Genomic DNA, 18,703 nt, shown 5'->3' with positions numbered 1-18,703 from the left:
CGGAGGCGACGGGGGCAAGGAACCAAGAGGTGGCAAGTTGGGCGGGAGGCTTGCAAGAGGTCCACAGCAGAGAACAGCTACCCCCCTGAGAGCTCTTCTCCCTGCTCCCCGCCTTTCCCTCCCTCGGGCCTGCCTTCCAGGTGGCCGCCTGGCGCCGGGGCCCCGGACATCCCGCCCCGGAGGCAGAAACATCAAGAGCCCTCCATCTAAACAGAGTAAATCGAAGTGGCTACTTTCCATGTGTTTTGTGTTTCCTCTCTGTCCATCATGGAACTCCACGGGGTCCCCTACCATCAAAGTGAAGTGCAGTCAAGCATCACAAACCTCGGCTTCCACCCCCAGGGGAAAGAGAGTGACAATGCCTGGGGAGGGGCAGAGGGAGGGGTGGGTGTCGGGATGAGGATCTAGAGGGAAAATACACTATGTGGTAAATTACAACTTTAATGTGAGAGAAAACCCTGAGCAGCCGACAGTTGTCCCAGAAACGACCTAGTTCTCCTTCTCTCAAGATTTTGTCTCAAAAATACTTAAGTAAAATATCTTGTAACAAGCTAGATAGGCTACTGTCAACAATCCATCCATCCTCAGGCGACGCTCCCAAGCAGCTTTTGAGAATAGAAAGAAAAGAAAGTTAAGTGGGTCCTTTCTTTTTACACTAAATTGTCAATCTTAATGGATGTCCCGGTATTTAAACTTAAGAAATGGGAATTAAAAAAAAATTATATTAAAGATGGGACAAGTAAGCTTGTGTATAATTCTAATGTACTCTGAAGCTGTTTTTTAGAAAAGGCCTTTCTGAAACATTCTCAGGAATTGGAAGCTGCTAAATGTCCCATATCCCATATCCAGTAGTATCTACCTAATTCGATCTAATATTTTATATTTAGTCTTATTTTCTGCTCTTGTTTTATTTTAAAATTGAAAGTAACTCCACTCAAGTTTACATTCTTTTTAAAGAACACTCTTACCTAACTTTGCCTTTTTCTTCCTTCCACTTCCCAACAGACGTTTTAGTCCAGCCCCAAATACTCTCTCTCAGCAAGATTCCCAGGACCTCATTGGAGCAGTTTACAGCCATTCCCATGTCACTAGTGACTTCCATGTTCTCTCGTGGTCCTTAAAGGGACAGAAGTTACTCTTCCTAGAAGTAACTTTTCTAAACGAATCAACCTGGTATTATATAGAGATTTAAGGGTGTGTGTGTGTGTGTGTGTGTGTGTGTGTGTGTGTGAGAGAGAGAGAGAGAGAGTATTCATTTCATTTCCACTGTTCTGCTTCTCTTTTTAAAAACTAAATTGTCTCCTCCACTTTAGATGAATCTTTCAACAATGCATTCTAGCATAAGACTATCTTTGTAGCTGCAATTTTTTGCTTGACAGAAACTACAATTTCTTTAACTGAGTATATATCAGATCTACCTGGATTCCCCCTTCATAGGAATGTGTCTTTCCCCCTACTGAACTTGTAGAAGATCATGGATATAAAGGCGAGCAATATTTATCATTTATTGAACATCAGCTCCGGGCCAGTCACATTCATCCATTTTTATATCACTTTTTCTGTATATTACACATAACACCTCCCTTTTCTTTATATGCACTTATATTTAACTTTATATAATTTACTGTTTGATTACATACTATGTTCTACATATATTTGTAGAAATAAACTGCAAATATATTCATGTTTATATCTACAAATATATGTAGAACATAGTATATAAGCAAAGAATCGCGGAAAGGATTGTCCAACTAAAAGGAGGATTAGAAAAACCAAGTAACTATAAGGAGAAGCTACTGCATATACTCCACCCAGGATTTCATATGGTGTCCCTAAAATTTAATAGTCAGGTAATTTGTAATCAAAAACCAATTACCTTGCTCATCCCCAGTAATTCCTGTTTATCTTTGTGGTTGTAAAATACGTTTCTCCAAGGACAAAATAATGCATAAATGTGCCTTTGGATTTCATTTTAATTAAATATTCACTATAAACCTTGCTTTTGAAATACTGTAAACTGGCCATAATATATCTTGAAAGTCAACTGAGAAAGAGAACACAAGTGCTACAGACCTGGATAAGGAGCCAGTATTAAAATTAACTCTTGTACCAACACTGGTCAGAGCAAAGGAATTAGACAAGTGGGCTCCCTCACTCACAGTCTGGAAACCGCACCAGCCCTAAAGAGCCAGTTAGAAGAGGGTTGGGATGGGACTTAGAAGACAGAATCCAACCTAGTCCCTGCCATGTCACGGGTGCATGCCGCTCAATCTCACTAAGAATTGGTGTTCTTACCTGTGAAATGAGGGGAGATAATTATGTACACCATGGGGTCGTGAGAATGAAGAGATGCCTTGAGTGTACCACACATGCAATGAGCATCGGAGGTAGTCTGCCCAGGTACGCATCACGGTTCTGCCACTGAACAGCTTTGCGGTCATGGGCATGCCAACATCAGTGAGCTTCCTTCTCAGCCTCAGTTAACTTGGATGATAACGGTCCTTATCCCATGAGCTGTGCAAGACCTAAATGACATAACAAATGGAAGACGCTTTTAAGAATTCACACAGTGAATGCTCAATAAATGTTAGCTATTACATTTAAGAGGTGGAGCTTTTCAGAGTGCCACAGCTCCTCCTGGAAGCACAGAGGGGAAAAGTTAATAAGCTTGAGTCTGTGAAGGGAAATTTAAAATAATAGCGAAGAGTTTAAATGACACAGGAATCCCTGTGACCATGGAGTAAAGTCCTTTTCACTTCATCAAGGGAATATCCTACTGCACTGGTGCTCAGTTGACCAGAAACCATCACTTTCTCCACTAATAGCTTCAGGTGTCCTGTCCAGGATAAAATCACTACATGGTTTTGTTTGTTGGTTTTATTTATTTATTTATTTATTTATTTATTTATTTATTTATTTAAGCTTATTTATTTTGAGAGAGAAAGAGAAAGAACAGGGGTGGGGCAGAGAGAGGGGGAGACAGACAATTTTAAGCAGGTTCTGTGCTGAAGGCAGAGAGCCTGATGTGGGGTTTGAACTCACGAACCAGGAGATCATGACCCAAGCCCAAGTCGGATGCTTAACTGACTGGGCCACTCAGGCCCCCTGGTTTTGTTTTTAATAAAGTTAATCAGACTCTACTGAGATGAACATTTTACTATAATTTGTACTCTGATCATATATCTCAAATTTCACAATCTCAGATACCTCCAGAAAGAATTCTGACTATATAACCCTAGACTTTAAACTCATAGTTCCTTAAATGATGATGAAGTGTGCAGCTGAAGTCTAGTTGAGGTTAATTTGACTTACATGCCTTTTTTCCTAGCTCCCCCTTAAGACTTTACAGTCCTTGGGGTGCCCGGGTGGCTCAGTCGGTTAAGCAGCCGACTTTGGCTCAGGTCATGATTTCGTGGTCTGTGAGTTCGAGCCCAGCATTGGGCTCTGTGCTGACAGCTCAGAGCCTGGAGCCTGTTTCAGATTCTGTGTCTCCCTCTCTCTGACCCTACCGTGTTCATGCTCTGTCTCTCTCTGTCTCAAAAATAAATAAACGTTAAAAAAAATTTTTTTAAATAAAAAAAAAGACTTTACAGTCCTTGATATATTGATTCAATAAACATTTTTTTAACATTTATTTTTGAGAGAGAGAGAGAGCAGCGCAGGGGCAGAGAGAGAGGGAGACACAGAATCCAAAGCAGGCTCCAGGCTCGGAGCTGTCAGCACAGAGCCCCACGCAGGGCTATAACCCACAGACCGTGAGATCATGACCTGAGCCGAAGTCGGTCGCTCAACCGACTGAGCCACCCAGGTGCCTCTATTCAATAAACATTTTTTGAGAGGCTGCCATGTGCAAGGCATTAGACAGGACCTATAGGTGAAACAGTTACTGATCTTGGGGGACTAACCTTTATTAATAAGGTATGTCAAATCTATCGTACAGAGAAAAGAGTAAAAAAGAAATAGGAAGCAAAATAAAAGGTTAGAAGGTGGCAAAGAAGTACAAGACATATGTCTGACCTGGGAAGGCTAAACATATGGACAAAGAGGATTTTAGCTGAGCTTTGAAGGAGTAGAATTGGAAAATATGGGGGAGGGAAATGAGGGAAAAAAAAGAAAATTCCAAGTGGAAGCAACAGTGAGCAAAGGCACAGAGGTATGAAACATGGCGCACAGTTGTGGACCAAATAGTTTTGTTAGGCTGAGCCATAGGACCAGTCCTCACACAGTCATTTAAAAATTGAGATATAATTCACAAACTATAAAAGTTCACCTTTTTAAAGTGGTTCTGAGTTAACTCACAAAGGTATGCAATATTGCCACTATCTAATTTCAGAATATTTTCATCACCCCCAAAAGAAACTCCATATCCATTAGCAGTCACTGCCCATGACCCCCAGAGGTGGCTGGACCTCCCAGGAGGCTCCCAATGGAGTCACAGGTGCTTGCAGTTGGAAGCCCTTAAGTGGACAGGTGGGGGAATGGTGGGGGCGGGGTGGATATTGGCAGGACACCTGCTGTATTCGCCTCACATGGCTTCAATCACAGACTTACAAATCTTTATCCATAGCCTTGATCCCTTTATATAACCACCTCAATGTTCCATAGAAAGATCACAAATTCAAAGTGTGCCTAACTAAACTCACCTTTTCCTCAAAACCTTTTCTTCTTCCTATATTTCCAATCTTAGTTCACAGTACTACCATCTATTTAGTCATCTAAGACAGAAACTTCTTGGTTAGCCTAGACTTCTTTTTCCTTGTTCTCAAACCCAATTAGCGACCAAGTCCTGTCAATTTCAGACCGTCCTATTTCTAGTGTTGTATTCTTCTTCTCCTTTTTCACTATGACTGTCTTAACTCAGGCCTCCATTAGCTTTCACCTGATTCACTAGCCATCTAAGAGATTTCTAAAACATTTCCCCCCTTGATTGAATCTTTTCTTTAGCCCACTCTCCACTCTGCCACCAGAGTAATAGTTCTAAAATGCAGAATATGATTCCTTGTGGCTAAAGTCCTTCAGGAGCTAACCAATGCCTTCATTATGCAAACATTTTAGCATGGTGCCTAATGTGCCTCTTCCTGCTTTACCCCCAATTCCTGACATACCTACCACCTCAAGCAGTGGTGAACTACTGACAGTTTCCCACTGTATTTTTGCTAATGTGATACTTGTCTCCCCCGTTTCCACTTGGAAACTTATTTCAGTTCCAGCTCCTTCTATGAGGTCTTTCCTATCTGATTCAGACAGACTGGGAATCACCATGCCTTTCCTTGTGGTCCAGACGTGCTGCTTCCATAGCACCTGTGACATTTTATCACACAACTCTCTCACTAAACTGTAAGATCCTGGGGTGCCTGGGTGGCTCAGTTGGTTAAGCATCTGACTTTTTTTTTTAAACAATGTTTATTTATTTTTGGGACAGAGAGAGACAGGGCATGAGTGGGGAAGGGGCAGAGAGAGGGAGATACAGAATCTGAAACAGGCTCCAGGCTCTGAGCTGTCAGCACAGAGCCCGACATGGGGCTCGAACCCACGAACCGTGAGATCATGACCTGAGCTGAAGTCAGACGCTCAGCCGACTAAGCCACCTAGGTGTCCCATATCTGACTCTTGATTTCAGCTCAGGTCATGATCTCAGGGTTGTGATTTCAAGGCCAGCATCGGGCTCTGCACTGGGCTTGGAACCTGCTTGAGATTCTCTCTCTCCTTCTCCCTGTGCCCCTCCCCTGCTTGTGTGCGCTCTCTCTCTCTTTCTCTCTTTCTGTCTCTCAGCAAACAAACAAACACCTGTAAGCTGCTGAAAAGCAGGGACCACATAACTCATCCCTATCTTCTTTGCAGTATGCTTTGCCCACTTTTAGTACTCCCCTGAGATTTGGGAGTCAGTGCATAGGATGGAGAATGAAACTATGGGAAGGGATGAAATTATCCTGCAGGAAGACCAGGAGTGGAAATTACATTTATTGGGGTCCTACTATGTTGAAGGAGACAGGATCCTAAGGTTTGACTCCAGAGTTCTATGCTTTTCACCAATTATAATAGGACTGAAGAAGATCCATTCTATTTGGCAATGATAAGTTCATCATGTGTTGACTCTGAGGACAGAGGTGGCAGGAGAAGATTGGGGCCAAAGCCGTACTGTAATGAATTGAGGAGGTAAATGGAAGATGAGAAGACAGAGAGGACACTGATGGCTCTCAGATGTTCAGATTTCAAGGACCAAGACATTTACAAGAAAAACTGGAGAGCCTTGCCGAGTTGCCAACTTCTTGTTTTACCAACTAAGAACATTAAAATAAGGCAAGATTGCAATATCACTAATTATTAGGGAAACGCAAATCGAAATCATAATGAGATACTACATCACACCCATCAGGATGGCTACTGTCAAAAAACAGAAAATAACAAATGTTGACAAGGATGTGGAGAAACTGGAACCCTCAGGTGCTGTTGACGGAAATACAAAATGGTGCAGCTGCTACGGAAAACAGTATAGCAGTTTCTCAAAAAATTAAAAATAGAGTTACCATATGACCCAGCAACTCCGCTTCTGGGTATACATACAAAAGAAATGAAAGTCTTGAAGAGATATTTGTACACCCATGTTCATAGCAGCATAAGCAACCTGAATAACCAATGACAGATGAATGGAAAAGCAAAATGTGGTTATATGTAATGGAATATTATTCGATCTCGAAACAGAAGGGAAGTCTAACACGTGCTACAACATGGATGAACCTTGAGGACATCATACTAAGTGAAAGAAGCCAGTCACAAAAATATAAATACCCACTTATGTGAGGTACCTAGAGTAGTCAAATTCATAGAGACAGGAAAATGGAATAGTGGTTGCCAAGGACTGGAGGGAGGAGCGAATGGAGAATTATTATTTAACGGATTCAGAGATTCAGTTCTGCCAGATGACAAGAGTTCTGGAGATAGATAGTGGTGATGGTTGCACAACAGTGTGAATGTACTTAATGCTAAACTGCACTCTTAAAATTGGTGAGGACAGCAAATTTTATGTTATGTATATTTTGCCACAGTTAAAAACAACAACAATAACAGAGCAAAACTAACTCAGGAACTTACACCAACTGTTGCATTAATTTAAAAATATTTAGCATCAAATATGAAGGAAGAATGTAATAATAACTATTAAATACAGTTACCTTATTGACAAAACATTTTTCTTAATTTTCTCATTAAGGAGAGTCATGGACAAGTGTTAACATGGGACCGGCATTTGGGAACTAATGGTGTTCATTACATAAAAAATGGAAGCTAAAGGAAAGAGGGCAATAATTAAAGAAGGTAGGTCATTGCCTGTTGTGATTGGTTGGGCTGTGTTTTTAGGCACTATGACAAGTCAAATATTTCCTCATATGTTTTAGAAGGTACCACTCTGAATAATCATAAGGTATTTGTTTTCAGACATTCAATATTTTACTGAGAATTAGTGAGAATTTAGTATGCATCCAGGTCCCTGTTTTTGTAAGGATTATGTTATCAAGCCTTCTACACATGTAAAGCATATGCTAAAGATATGTGTGTACTGTAAAATAATAGTATTATATAACTAGCTGCAGAATATAATAAAGGTGAATATGTGAAACACTGTCACACAGAGATGCATGGAATAAGCTATTACCTAGCCACCATCCCATGTTTCCTTTATATCTTTCGTCTCTAAAAACCCTGTAATAATTTTTACCGTATCCTATGCGTACAGCATGGCCTGAATGTCATGTAGTTCCTGTCTCAGCCACTAGCTTGTTTTCTCATTGGTGTTCCTTTTCTCTAATGTAAGAGGAGAGTTGAAAGAAGACCATCTTACTTCAGAGTGAAATGATGATGCACCCTTCTTCTCTGGTCACTTCCTTTGCTTGCAAAATTTCCTCCCAGCCTGCTTTCCAAAGTTACAACTTTGCTTGTTCCTAATTTGTAAGACAGATTCAACCCTAGACTGTTGGAACGATTTTCTTGAAAGACTAAACACATGTATTATGAAAGGCAATTATTCAATCTCTTCTACTTTCTCACAGATCTCTGAATTCAAACGTTAGCGTTCCCCATAATAGGCATGGGACTTCACCCAGTGAGAACCACACACACAAAAAATCAAGGTTTGGCGAGTGACAGAAGGGGATTAGTCTTACTAAAACTGTATGCTCCGTAATTTAAGCTTCTTTTAAAGGGAAAGTCAGGTATACTCTTGGCCTCGTGCCAATGGCCGCTCTCTTGAAATGCGTTTTCAAACATTAAAATTGAAGGTGGATTAGCTCATCTAATTTATTATGGTCTGAACAATGTTGTATATGTAAATCGTAGGGTTGAAAGGATTTTTTTATGACCACAGTCCATGCTGTTTTAAAATTATTAAAACACTTGAAATACTTTGCTAATGTCTTCAGACATGTAAATAAAACAATGAATTCATCCTAAATTTAAGCAAAAATGAAGATATATTAGGAACATATGTGGTTTAAGGCAGAATTTGGGTTATGGTATCGTGTTGCAACTTTCTATCATTATTATTAATAGCTATGGTGGCATTGTCCACTTGACTCTTTTGTTTAATGACTGTTGCCAGTTTCTGTATATTTGTATCATATTTACTTGCTTTCTTAACATTTTATTTTTGAATCCTGCAAAAAGAGATTTTAGAGCCTTTCTTCCTACTTTATTTGACGCCGCTGGGCCTAACCTGAATCTGAAAAACAATTTTTCTTTGTTTGTTTGTTTGTTTCTGACTTGAAAATTACTCTTGGAATTGTTGTTCTTTTGAAGGGCTTAATTAACAGCCCCAATTAATACCGCTGCCGGATTACAAAACTGAAAGAAGTGCTCTTACAATTAACTCTGATTACAGACAGTGTAGCTTCATCAGTAGAGAATTCTCACAATTTCCTATCATTAGAACATAAATAAATTGAATATAAAACCTTAGAAAATCCATAAATGACCCCAAAGGAAAAGATAACCAGTGCTTTAGTCTTTGCAAAGGTCTGACTCTGTACCGCGGAAGCAAACATTCTAATTTTTCGTTCCATCATTAAAAGCTGGGGTGGATGGATTCGGGCAGGGACATAATGTGGGCGTCTGTAGTCTCTGTGGCTATTCAAGGAACAAAGGGCAAGGTGTTTTAGCGTGAGGCTTGTGCACGGGCAAAAAGTGAGGGGAAGGGTGGGAGGTTGGGTCTAAACTTGTCTACTTCAGGGGTGCCTGGGTTTAGAGTGTATTAACTTACATTGTAGTATTTCATTTTTTTTTTTTAGAAAAAAATTAGCATTTCCCCTTCTAATTAATAGGTATGGTATTAGACATCTGATGAAAGGAGAGAAAGCAATACAAAATGAGTACTCTGCTTAACACTTGGAAATAAAATAATTTCAAAGGTGTCTGGGTTTACATTCAGGACAAGCTTACCTTAGCATATTAAAAACTAGATTTTATAACTACTTAAATTTTCTCCTTTGAAACTGGAAAAGCCTATGGACTACAGCAAAAGTACACTACCTACAGTTGAGTTGGCTTTGTATGCACCGGGGGCAGGTTACTTGACCTCCTTGTGCTTTTATTTTCTTATCATTCACAACAAGGATAATAATAATGGTTTTCATCATACTCATATATAGAATTAGAGGATCTTTAAAAATATATCATTGACATGCCTAACACCTTTGATCATAGTTTTAACTTGCATCAAAAAATTTAGCTAGTAATTTTGGATGCAAATAAGTTTGTGCACTAACAGCTTTTTGTCATTCACATAGTAGCATTAATATTCTCGAGAAATTGGTGCCTCGTCACCTACTTAATTCTTAAACTGCAAAAAAAGAAAAAAAATTAATGGATACGCAAACATACACTATATGAACACATACTCTTCATAACAATCGGTTAATTGAAACCACAGTCAATTTGGGCGTGCAGATCAGAGCTGTCTATTCTGTGAGCAGTAAAGAGATGAACTTTTTTTTTGGTTTTTCATCTTTTGATTCTCTCTGCCCTCATCTCTGTGAGGAGATTAAAATTCCTTACTGGAAATTCATTTCTTTGGATCTTAAAGGCTTTTGGTTTTTAGAGCTTGCAGAGAAAAATTGATTTAAAAAAGCAGGATAAAATTAAAAAAGGAGTAAGAGGAATTTTGTTTGGGAGCAAGATGGGTGTCAGTGAAAGGAATCAGGGGTCAAGGGGAATGTTCTCCTCCCCTTCTTTGAGAGGAGAGTGAGTTGTTATTCTAAACGGCTGGGAAGAGAGAGGGCCAGAAAACCAGAGGAAAGGGGATTTTTTTTCCTAACTTTTATTGCCACCTTGACTTGACCTCTGATAAGGTGAAGGGAGCTGGGAAGATTTACAGGAAATCTGGATTCCTGAGATTTCTGAGGAACAGCAAAGGTCTGACTCTGTACTGAGGAAGCAAACATTCTAATTTTTCATTCCATTATTAAAAGCTGTGGTGGGCAGATTTGGGCAGGAATATAACGTGGGCGTCTTTATAGTCGCTGTGGCTATTCAAGGAAAAAAGGGCAAGGTGTTTTAGCGCGAGGCTTGTGCACGGGCAAAAAGTGAGGGGAAGGGTGGGAGGTTTGGATCCAAACTTGTCTACTTCAGGAGCACGTGGGTGACTCAGTAGGTTGACATCTGACTCTTGATTTCGGCTCAGGTCATGATCCTAGAGTTGTGGGATGGAGCCCCGCATTGGGCTCCTCCGTGCTGAGTGTGGAGCCTCTTTAAGATTCTCTTTGCCCCTCTCCCATACTCGTGCCTTCTCTCTCTCTAAAATAATTTAAAAAAAAAATTATAAACTTGTCTACTTCATAATTTGTCTAGGATTGTCCCATTTTACCAAGTTCTTTTTTTTTTCTTTTCACTACCATTTCCCTCAGAGCTTTCACAACATGATGATTAATGTTATCATTAATCTGATTATATGATTTTTGGTAATGTATTTCTCGGAGCATGGGATTACTGCAATGGTTCTTAGCCTGCTAGAATCATTTGGGAAGTTTTGAAGAGACCTGATGCCCAGGCCACACACCAGACTAATCATATCAAAACCTTCAGGGGGTGGCACTCAAGCATTATTTAAAAAAAAAAAAAAAAAAGCTTTCTACATGATTTCACTATGTAGCTCAAGTTAAAACCATTAAACCATTGGCTTAATGTATTATCTTTCCCAGGTGAAATAGCTTAAATACAGCAGCTCCCAAATATTTTGGTCTCAGGACTCCTGTGCCTTAGTAACAATTATTGAAGACCAAAAATAACTTTTGCTTGTGTGAATTATGCCTATCAATAGCTCTTGTATTGAAAATTAAAACAGGCATTTTATAAATATTTAATCATGAGTTATTTAAAAATAACGAGGGGCGCCTGGGTGGCTCAGTCGGTTGAGCGTCCGACTTCGGCTCAGGTCATGATTTCACAGTTTGTGAGTTCGAGCCCCGTGTCGGGCTCTCTGCTGACAGCTCAGAGCCTGGAGCCTGCTTCAGATTCTGTGTCTCCCTCTCTCTCTACCCCTTCCCTGCTCATACTTTGTCTCTCTCTGTCTCTCAAAAAAATGAATAAACGTTAAAAAAAAATTTTTTTAAATAAAAATAAAAAAAATAACAAAAACACTGAATGTTAAGTAACACATTTTTTATGGAAAACTTGCTGTTTTTAAAAACAAAAATAATTTTGTGAAAAAATGGACATTCTTGAATATTTAACAATTTTCTTGAATGTCTGACCTATTAGAAAATAACTGGATTTATTTATGCATTCAATCTGCTGTAATACGTTATTTTGGTTGAAGGATATGAAGAAAATTTGGCCTCATGCTGACATGTAGTCGGAAAAGAAAGAAGTATTGTAATAGCTTCTTTAGATAATTATGGGTAATCTTTGTTATTCAATCAAAATATGATAGAAGGTGATGTTGTAAAAGTTAGTCACAAAGTGGAATCTAAGACCATATAAATAAACATTTTTTACTTCATTACATTAAAATCTGTTGATCTTGATTATCTTAGTTAAGTAAGACTGATTTAAGGTTAAAATATCCTTCTAACACATATAATATTCTGAGCACTGTATGCTATTTCTAACATTTTTATATTTGAAATGAAGAATAAAGGTGTAAAAGCAACTCTAAAATAAATAAAATCTGTTAGTCACTCTTATACTTTGAATCGATCTTCTCTCTGTGATTAGGCACTGAGCATTTGGAAAATATTGGTTCACTAAGTTATACAGATATTCCAAATGTTGAAATTTAATTATGTATTATTTAAAAATTACATTTGTTAAAATAACTGACTTGGTCAGAAAAGTTGTCACATATAAGGAAACTGTCAGGCTTATGGGAACATATACAAGTTTTCCAAAATTCGAGTGTTTATTTGGAAGATCTAGTTTTTTCATTGGTGATAAAAACTGCCAGTTAGTTTCCTTGAAGGCATAAGCACACTTTATTCATTTTTTAAAAATGTTTATTTTTGAGAGAGAGAGAGAGAGAGGGAGCGAGAGGGGGAGGGCCAGGGAGAGAGGAGATACAGAACTGAAGCAGGCTCCAGGCTCTGAGCTGTCAGCACAGAGCCTGACACAAACCCACGAACCATGAGATCATGACCTAAGCCAAAGTTGGATGCTCAACTGACTGAGCCACCTAGGTGCCCCTATACTTTATTCATTTTTAAACAAATGTCTGCCAAATATCCAAATCTAAATAATCATAGGTTATTAGTAACTTAACATTCTACCAGAAAAAGTAGAATTTTCTGAAAAAGCAGATAGTTCACTATGCATCTCAAGCAATTGTACAAGTGCTTCTCCTTGAGACAACAATTGTCCTTCAGTATGCGGTAGGAGTACTTTATTTGCACCTCCCGTTTTGTCATGTAGAACAGAAAAATATTCATACTCTGAACTTATGCTTCCAGTCAAAGTGGAGTAAAAGAGACTTGATTTATCACCCCATCTTGAAAAAAACAAAAATCAAACAACGTTGTTCCAATGTTGGGAAGCAAATATCACAGAAGAGTGATGGCAGAAGGAAAGGAAGTGAAATGAGCTGGGCGCTTTCCCCACTTTCCACCTTAAGGAGCTTCCAGGATGCAGTGTCGGTAGGAGGAATCCCAACAGAACCAAGTGGTCTCTGTGAGATGAAATAACCGGGGTTGAGAACATGGGAAAGTGGCTAGAATTTGCAGTACAGAGTGGAGGAGAGAGAGAGAGTACTTCAGAGATCATTTAAGGTTTCTCCATAAGTCTTCACCTGAGTACAGGGCAGCAACTGCAGGTGAGGAAACTACTCAAGGTGGAGGAAAGAGCTAACAAAAAGGAGCAGGCAAAATAAGCCCCAGGACACAGATGGGGTCAGGAATATTTTATGTTTCCACCAGTCAAAGTGGAAAAACCCCAACATACAAGGGGCAAAAGTAAATGCCCAGAGAGTATTGTTTCAGCTGGGGGCCAAATTATACCTGGATTATGAGCTGCTCTGCTCCAGCCTAACAAAATTTAAGAGCAAGCCTCCAAAGGATCAAACTATTTCCAACTCGACTGTGTTTCATATACCAAGATTATTTAAAGGAAAACAAATATGCTCAGCGCCAAAAAAGGTAAAATTCACAGCATCTGATATCTAATAAAAAATTACCAAGCATGCAAAGAAGTAGCAACATACAACCCATAATGAAGACAAAAATCAATCAATAGTGGGGCTCCTGGGTGGCTCAGTCGGTTAAGCATCTGACTTCGGCTCAGGTCATGATCTCACGGTCCGTGAGTTCGAGCCCCGCATTGGGCTCTGGGCTGATGGCTCAGAGCCTGGAGGCTGTTTCAGATTCTGTGTCTCCCTCTCTCTCTGACCCTCCCCCATTCATGCTCTGTCTCTCTCTGTCTCAAAAATAAATAAACATTAAAAAAAAAAAATCAATCAATAGAAACAGACACAGAAATGACACAGATGATAAATTAGCAGATAAGGATATTAAAACCGGTTGTCTTAATATAACTATGTTCTATATGTTCAAGAAGGTAGAGGAAAGGTTGAACACATTAAGGAGAGGCATGGATGGTATAAAGAAAATCTAAATCAAACCTCCAGAGAAGGAAAACAGCAATGTCTGGGATAACTAATAACAGGTTAAGCACTGAAAAAAAAAAAAAAAGAAGTGGACTTGAAGATATAGAAATAGAAACTATATATACAAATGAACCAGACAAAAAAATTGTCAGATCACTGGTGAACTGTGGGAAAACTTGAAACAATTTAATATGTGTATAATTGGAGTCCCCAATGGAGGAGGCAGATAAAAGTACTTGAAGAAACAATAGTAAACATTTTCCAAATTTGAGGAAAACTTAAAACCCACTGATCCAAGAAAGTCTGTGAACCCCAAGCATGAGAACACAAATTCCACTAAAGAATATCATAATCAAATTGCTTAAAACTTGTGATGAAGGGGAAATCTTAAGGCAGACTGATGCACATTACATACAGAAAAACAAAGATTAGGATGACGGTTTCTCATCGGAAACAAAGCAAGCAAGAAGACATTGAAGCAATGTCTTAAAAGTACTGAAAGAAAAGAAAAAGTCACCATAATATTCTACACTCAGTGAAAATGTCTTTCAAAAATGAAGGCAAAATAAATTTTTTTTTTCAGCATACAAAAATTGCCACTATAACTGCAGTACAAGAAATGTTCAAGGACATCCTTTAGGCAGAAGGGAAATGATACCAGATGGATATATGTATCTACACAGAGGAAGGAAGAGTATCAGAAATGGCAAATATGTGGGTCAATGAAAAGCACTTTTAAAAACCTCATTTTAACAATTTCTTTGAAAGGTAATTGTTTAATGCAAAGATAATTGCAGTGTATCGTGAGGTTAATATTTAGAAGTAAAATATCTGACAACAAGAGCACAAAGACTAAGAAGGGAAATAGAGGTATGCTATTTTAAGATTCTCATACTGTACATTATGTGATATAATAATTCTTGATGGTAGACAGTAATACGTTAAAGATATATATTATGAATCCAAAACAACCACTAAAAAGTTATGCTGACAAGCTAACAAAGGAGATAAATGAAATAATAAAAAATAAGTTAGTCAAGATAAACAGAAAAAGTGGTAAAAGATGAACAAAGAACAGATGGAACAAATGAAAAAATAATATAGTGGTACATTGAAATTTGACCATATCGATAATCACATTAAATATACACAATCTAAATACCCCATTTAAAAGCCAGAGATTGTCCAATTGGCTAAAAAAGGTGAGACCTCGCTTACTATATGCTGCCTACAAGAAACCCACTTTATATGTAAATAAGAGAAATAGTTTAAAAGTAAAAAGGATGGGGAAAGATATACCATGCTAACACTAATCAAAAGAAAGTTGGAGTGGCTACATTAATATTAGGAAAAAAGTAGATTTCAGAGCAAAGAATATTACCAAGTATAAAAAGGGTCATCCCATGATGATAAAGGGTTCAATTTGTCAAAAGGACACTGCAATCCTAAATATGTATGCACTCAATAAGAAAGCTTAGAAATACATGATATAAAAATTAATAGAACTAAAAGAAATAGGCAAATCAACAATTATACTCAGAGATTTAAGCTGCAGCCCCTCAGTAATCAATAGAACAAGTAGAAGAAAACCAGTTATTAATTGGAAGATTCAGAGAACATTATCAACTGCCTTATCTAGTTGATGTTTATAGAACATTCTACCCAATAACAGCAGAATACACATTCTTTTCATGTGCAGAAGGAACATTTGCCAAGACGGATCATATTCTGGGCTATAAAACAATTCTCAAAACATGTTAAAAGATTCATCCATATCAAGTCTGTTCCCTGACCATGATGGAATTAAGTTTGAAATCAATAACAAAAAGATATCGGGGAAATCCTCAAGTATTTGGAAACTAAATAACACAATTTAAATAACCAATGGGTAAAAGATGGATATTTTCATTTTCTTGATGATGGTGATTGTTTCATGGTGTAAACTTATGTTAAAACTCATCAGATTATGTACTTTAAGTTTGTATAATTTAATGTATTTTAATTATATCTCAATAAAGCTGTTTAAAAAAATGACCGGTACTCAAGGGTTGAGATTTCATAATAACCACAATTTGTATGGCTTCACTGTGATATTCTTTTTATTTTTTATTTTTTTAATGTTAATTTATTTTTGAGACACTCAGGGGCGCCTGGGTGGCTCAGTCGGTTAAGCGTCGACTTCAGCTCAGGTCACGATCTCGCGATCTGCGAGTTCGAGCCCCGCGTCGGGCTCTGGGCTGATGGCTCAGAGCCTGGAGCCTGCTTCCGATTCTGTGTCTCCCTCTCTCTCTGCCCCTTCCCTGTTCATGCTGTGTCTCTCTCTGTCTCAAAAATAAATAAAAAGGTTAAAAAAAAAATAAATATTTTTGAGACACTCACGCGCGCGAGCGCGCACACACACACACACACACACAAACACACACACAGCTTGAGTGGGGGAGGGGCAGAGAAAGGGAGACAGAATCCGAAGCAGCTCCAGCCTCTGAGCTGTCAGCACAGAGCCCACTTGGGGCTCGAACTTGTGAATTGTGAGATGATGACCTGAGCTGAAGTTGGATGCTTAACCTACTGAGCCACCCACGTGCCCCTTCATTGTGATATTCTTAAGTGAGATTGGCTCTTTTGCTTTCTTTTGTCTGTTCTTTTCCTTTTCCTTTTTTTTTTTTTTTATTGTGCAGCAGTGAATAATACTTCTAAGTAAACAGTTGTTTTTAATAGTACAGTTTTGTGTCCTCTCTTGATAAATGCTAAGCTACCAGCAGTTTTGCATCATCAGTGTAGAGTTAATATAATAAAATAGACTAATTTTGCTTTAGTATTATTACAAATATTGATTCAATCATGCAGATATTCAAAGGGTCTTGGAGAATCCCTAGGGGTCCATGAATCACATTTTGAGAACTATTTATTTTTATTTTTTAAAAATATATGTTTTTACGTTTATTTATTTGAGAGAGACAGAGACAGCACAAGCAGGGGAGGGGCAGACAGAGGAGAGAGAATCTCAAGCCGGCTCCACACTGCCAGCACAAGGCCCAATGTGGGGCTCGAACTCACAAAACGGTGAGATCATGACCTGAGCTGAAACCAAGAGTCGGACGCTTAACCTAAGACTGAGCCACCCAGGCACCCAAGAACTCTTGCTTTAACAAAACTTTGTGGTTATGGCTGCATTAGTCCAATGATGGGACTATAGCAATATGAAAATCCTACCATGGCAACTGCACAGATATGATCTTTTATAGCAGTTGGTACCTTAATATGTTCAAATCACAGTACAGAATCTAGACTATAATAAAGATGATAACCATCCCACTTGTGATTAGTACTATCACTGCGTACGCAACTGATTATTTTCCATGACGAAAAACAGGGCCTGAAATGGTTTTATTGGATATAATAGTCACAGGCTTTCTTCCATAGGAAGAGTGTGAAGAAAGGAAAGGCTGCAACAGGGAAACATATAGTAGGTACGAGAGATTTCTGACAGTTTCTAGAATGAAAGAAGGGAGAAAAGAAGAATGAGTGAAGGAAAAGCGAAGGAGTCCCTTTATATTTAGTGTCTTTATGTAAAGTCCCTTTACAGTTAGTGTCTAAGGCACAAGAAAAGATACGAATAACGAAGGTAGGAATACACAGATAGAGGCTTGCAGTCTTCTGGAGAGTTGTCAGAAAAGCCTACATGTGTAAGAAACGGTTTGCTAAAATCAGCTTCACTTATTGGTACGAGATACATCACATGGCTGCATCTGTGGTGGATACAGAGAGGCACTGCTCGGATGCCCCTTCAGGGAAGGACTCTGCTCCAGCTGTTGGGAGTGCTGTTGGCAGACGGCCTCTAGCTGTCAGCTCCTTTGGCAGCAGAGAGCTGATTTCAGGAAGTCACTCCACTGAGGTGGGGGGAGAAAGCCCTAGACGTTTGGCTCACCGCTCAGACCCGGCTTTCAGCTCCAGGGCTCCCCGTGGGGTTGGCTGAGGCTGTGGAGCGGGGACCCCCTTCTCTGCTAACTTTTCCCTCGTGCCCAGTCCTATCTCTCCTTCTCCCTGCCTCAGGGGTTTGTCCCAAGGGCACATCCTGAATGCTAAACTCTGTCTCAGGGTCAGCTTCCAGCAGATCCCAAACTACACCAGCATCTACTGACTAAAATATAAGCAAAATTGAAGAAAACTGGAGAACGCTTGGGGATGGAAAATCATCATAAAATTATGTGTTAACGTTTAACTCAAGGGTTCACTTGTTTTTCACTTTAAATTGCTTACGCTGAGCGTGACTTTAACACTTTGTTTCCTATCAGTTTGCTATGTCTACTTCCCCTTTTGTACAGGAATCATACTGTGGAAAGATAAAAAGGTAACAGAGTAAGAAAAACAGTTAGGTGGTTTCTTCCCCGACCACTCAGGAAATCCATGATTTCAAGGCTGGCCTAAGCAGCAAGTGAGGAAACATGTTGGGAAATGTGACAGTGGTTTTGTTCTGAACATTAGACTAACAGAAAGTTATGAAGTGGTCTGATTATTGGAAGCACTGTCCCTGAACATAATAAAGAAGGTATTTAATTTTAAGCCTAAAGATTTCGACGCTCACTTAGAAGTCTCAGACCTGAAGAGGATTAGTAATTTTAAACA

Source organism: Panthera pardus, unplaced genomic scaffold, assembly GCF_024362965.1.
Source record: "Panthera pardus isolate Hobbes unplaced genomic scaffold, ASM2436296v1 HiC_scaffold_26, whole genome shotgun sequence".
In the NCBI taxonomy this organism is placed as follows: domain Eukaryota; kingdom Metazoa; phylum Chordata; class Mammalia; order Carnivora; family Felidae; genus Panthera; species Panthera pardus.
This window is presented reverse-complemented; position numbering follows the sequence as displayed.